Source organism: Balaenoptera borealis (genome assembly GCF_965194805.1).
Source record: "Balaenoptera borealis genome assembly, chromosome: 3".
NCBI lineage: Eukaryota > Metazoa > Chordata > Mammalia > Artiodactyla > Balaenopteridae > Balaenoptera > Balaenoptera borealis.
In genome coordinates this window covers 42,416,431-42,421,371 of record NC_138866.1, presented here as the reverse complement: position 1 = coordinate 42,421,371, position 4,941 = coordinate 42,416,431, and positions in this window count along the sequence as shown.

Genomic DNA, 4,941 nt, shown 5'->3' with positions numbered 1-4,941 from the left:
GATACTCATTTTATGCATTTTTATGAAACTGCTTTATAAACATGTATTCATAATGTCTTTAATCTTCTCTTTTGTGCTTTTTATCTTCTAAGGCAGGGGTTGTTTGAAATATGTACTCAGTCATTATTTAATTTTTATTTTTGTTTGTTTTTCTTCCTTTGTTTCTAATGAACTGCCTCTTACTAGAATTTTGCTGGTTTCATTCTTTCTAAGTACCTGTGAAGATGGGAAGTATATGCATATGTATGCTCATAGTCCTGAAGACCGAGTATGAATTTATACATTTTCTAGACTATATATCCCAAGTCCATTTTTACTCATAGTTTAATCATTTTGATTGTCCTTTTTCTGGATCCTTCCTACTTTTGCTATATGCTTTATGTATGAAGATACCAACACCAAGTCACAGTTGAAAGAGCTGGTTCCTGGCATTAAGAATAGGAAAGGATTGGGGCTTCCCTGGTGGCGCAGTGGTTGAGAATCCGCCTGCCAATGCAGGGGACACGGGTTCGAGCCCTGGTCTGGGAAGATCCCACATGCTGCAGAACAGCTAAGCCTGTGCGCCACAACTACTGAGCCTGCGCTCTAGAACTCGCGAGCCACAACTGCTGAAGCCTGTGCACCTAGAGCCCGTGCTCCGCAACAAGAGAAGCCACTGCAATGAGAAGCCCAGGCACCACAACAAAGAGTAGCCCCCGCTCGCCACAACTAGAGAAAGCCCGTGTGCAGTAACGAAGACCCAACGCAGCCAAAAATAAAATAAATATATTAAAAAAAAAGAAAGAATAGGAAAGGATTCATTTGTGTGTGTGTATTACTTTTTAAAATACTTCTAGCTATACTTTGTCACCATGTAATACTACTTTAGTAGCCCCAAACTAAGATTCATTCAGTATTTATTGACTCTCTGCTGTGTACCTAGTATAGTTTTAGATTCTATAAATGCTGCAACAGGAAGACATGGACCTTTGCCCTTAGAGGGGTTACAGGTTAGCAGAAGTGGATGTGCACACAAGTGACAATACAAAACAGTGTGGTGTGTGCCATAAAGGGATCAATTGCTTATTGCTGATGTAGTTAGTTCTGACCAGGGAGCCAAGGAAGCCTTCATAGAGGAGGCTTTTGACCTTGTTCCTGAAAGATGAGAATTTCAATAACTGGGGGTTACTCCAGGCTATGTGAACTGAATTCTTGACACAAAATCTTAAAGCATTGCATTGAGATGAGGCATTGCAAATTATAATTTAGGATTAAATCACAAAGAACTTGAAAGCCATATTAAACCAGTGAATAAAACTATGAAAATTCAGTTTTACCATTCAGTTTCCCAATATATTCATTCCTAAAGTGAGACCCCTCTGTCCTCTGGGACTTACTGCTTTCCACAGCACCCTTTCCCCCAAGGTAGTGATCTTTCCCATAAGCACATTATCTGTAACTGAGGCACTTACAATTTCACCTTGTATTTGTTTCTATACAGGTTTTATCTTCCTTTCTGGAATATAAGTTCCATAAGAACAAAGCTCCATTTCTTAACTTTGAAACCAACCAGTGGGATGGCCAGGAATAGGTGTACTCATTGTCAGTTTTATGGATTCAGTATGTTATTAACATTATCTCTTGTAGTAAACATAAAATTGTCTTTTGTAGAATTTGGATTATTTATTAAAGATTGTCATTATTGAATAATACAAAATATAAGCTGAAATAATAGCTTTATAGAAAGCTATGAAGTGGCAGACACCCAGTGGCTGAGGTTAAGGAATGGAGCCCTCTTTTAAGGGTTGAATTGTGTGCCCCAGAGAGGTATGTTGAAGTCCTAACTCCTAACCTGTGAACGTGGCCTTACTTGGAAATAAAGTCTTTGCAGATGTAATCAAATTAAGATGGGGTTATTAGGGTGAGCCCTAATCAGGCACTATGACTGGTGTCCTTATACGAAAAGGAAAATGCCATGTGAAACAGAAACACAAGGAGAAAGCATGTAACAACAGAGGCAGAGATTGGAGTTAGGCACCTGCAAACCAAGGAATACCAAGGGTTGCTGATGACAGCAGAAAGCTAACAGAAAGAAGCAAAGAACAGATTTTTCAAGACAGCCTTTGAGAGCATGACTCTGCCTACACCTTGATTTCAAGCTTCATAGCCTCCAGAATTGTGAGACAATACATTTCTTTTAAGTAACTCAGTTTGGGGTACTTTGTTTATGGCAGCCCTAGGAAACTAATACACCCTTCTTAATTCACTAATTCAACACATACTTACTGAACATCTGCCAGATACTAATTTAGGTGCTTGAGATACATTCGTGAGCGAAGACAAAAATCCTGCCTTTGTGGACCAACATTCCAAGCGTGTGGGTGAAAGTGAAGAGAGGTAATAATAAAAGAAGATGATACCTTCTATAGAAAAAATAGTGTAGGATAAAGTCGATGGTGGGGTAGTTGTCAGGGTGATTGTGGTTGGGCTTATAGTGACTCAAAGACAAATTAGGCAAGTGTGACATAATAAGAAATATATATTTGGCGTCTGCCCCTAGTTTCTGACACAGAGCTCCTAAAATCCTTGTCAATTACTGCGTGATGGGGGTGTTAGGAGCATCTTAGAGCTTCTAAATCCCTTGGAGTTTCCTGGGTAGTAGGAGTGTCTTGTTCTAATGAGGCAACTCTTGGAGGGCTCCTGGATGACTTCTGGATGACGTCTGGTCGCCAGAAAGTCTAAGTCATGATTAGAAACAGAACTTGGAAATTGATCAATAACTGATCATGCCTGTGTGATTAAGCCTCCATAAAAATCCTTAAAATACAGGGTTCACAGAGCTTCCAGGATGGGGAACATATTCAGGTGCTGGGAGAGTGCCATGCCAAGGAGAGGATGTGGGAGTTCCACGCTCCTTCCCCATACCTTGCCCTATGCATCTCTCCCATTTGGCTGCTCCTGAGTTGTATCCTTTATAATAAACCAGGAATAAGTAAACTGTTTTCCGGAGTTCTGTGAGCTATTCTAGGAAATTAACAAACCTCAGGAGAGATTGTGGGAACCCCTGATTTATAGTGGGTTTGTCACAAGTGGGGAGGCCTGGACTTGGAATTGGCATCTCACAGAACCATTCACTTTAGACAAGTTGGTCCCTGTCCAACTCAAAACACCAAACATCATCCTCTCCTGCTAAATGAGTGACTTTACCAGTTTCAGCTTTATCCATCCTTTAGTCGGCTTTCCCTGTAGGTAAGATTTATTTAGATGATAGAATTGCCCTTGCTTTCTGAGAACACCCAATCCAGAAGGAACCCTCCGCAAAATTCCACAACTATAGCCCCAATCCTATAATAGGTTCTTTCTAAGTCCCTCTTACTGAGACACCCCACAGGTCTCCCTCGCTGCAAGGATTTTTTTTTTTTGGCTGAAGGGCATTGTCAGGTTTAAGAGATGGGAGGAGAGGAATGTGACCTTAGGCGACTGTGGGGTAACTTGCCCCAAAGAGGAACAGAGAAATACAGTAGAACGGTAGCCTGCAGGGAAACTAGGTCAAAGTTTTCGTTTTGTTTTAAGATAGAGAATTAACAGCATGTTTGTACGTTGAAGGGAAAAACCGAGGAGAGACAAATGGGTCGTTTAGTAGGAGAAAAGCTAGTGGGTAACACGCCGAGTACAGGAACTAGTGCTTTAGGTAGGAGCATGCGTCGTTCACCTGCAGGGTCAGGTGAGTGAGATCCTGGAACGTGCCTGGCTGTGATGTGGACATTCTCTTCCTGATTACTTCAAAGTTCTCCGTGAAGAGGCGAAAAAGGCGGAAGTCCTGCCTCCCACAATATCTAATTGCCTATTCGAAATTTCACGTCTCAGTTGTTTTGTGCTTCTGTTTCAAAGAGCCTCCCCTCTACCGGAATATTAATTTCCCTAATATCTATCCAATTGGATGGTTAGATTCCAAACAGTCCCACGAACAATGGGAGAAAACCTGATTGTGCCCTGGTTGTCTAGATCTCACAACAGAATGAAACATTTCTCACTGTGTATTTCTCCACAAGACATTCCCCCACCTCCACCCCAGGACAAGCCCTATATTGAGAAGAAAAAAAGTAAAATAAACAAGAAAGCACTTTCTTCGAAGTCCTCCGACTCTCTAACTGCTTTTACATAGGATCGCTTGTTTTAGAAAAGCTGCCAATATTGAGGCTCATAATTTTGCTCCGATAAAATAAAACACTGCCCTCTATCAGCAATAATGCAGGTATGCACAGTAACACAGAAAATCAAATTCAACTTTAAAACAGTGGCCTTTTCAGTTTCTTCTGTGCTTTACGGAGGAGGTAGGCGAGGGATCCGGGAAAGGAAGAAAAACTTGTGCTTTTAAGTGCGCAAGCGCCGTTTGAGAACTGTTTCGTTTGCAAACTGGTCTTTTTTCCGAAGATCTGGTTAATATCGACAGTATCTAAATTAATCCGGTTAAAAAAAAAACACCAAACCCTTCTCAATTATACTGCTGTGGAGAGACCTCAAAATATTCAAGGCAAATGAAGTGCTGTAACAAAAAGCGTGCTGCGCCCAACGTGGGGCTCGAACCCACGACCCTGGGATTAAGAGTCCCATGCTCTACCGACTGAGCTAGCCGGGCACTTCGGTAGCCCGTTTATTTTCTCTTCCTTTCAAGTGTTCAATATATTTGATTTTGTTTTCCTTTAATTCTTTGTCATACTATAACCTCCAAATTCGTTTCTTAAATTCTTTGAAACAGGTCTTTAATTGTACTTAGATTTAATAATTTTTAGTGTGTGTGTGTATCCCAAAGGCACTGAAAACACGCGTTTCTCATTACAGAATCACTGAATCTCTTTTTCTGAAGTGTTTTAAAATATTTACTGCCCAATACGTTATCTTCTTTACATAAACATGTATCAAGACTGTTCACTTTCTATCAAATGGCATAATGGATTCCTA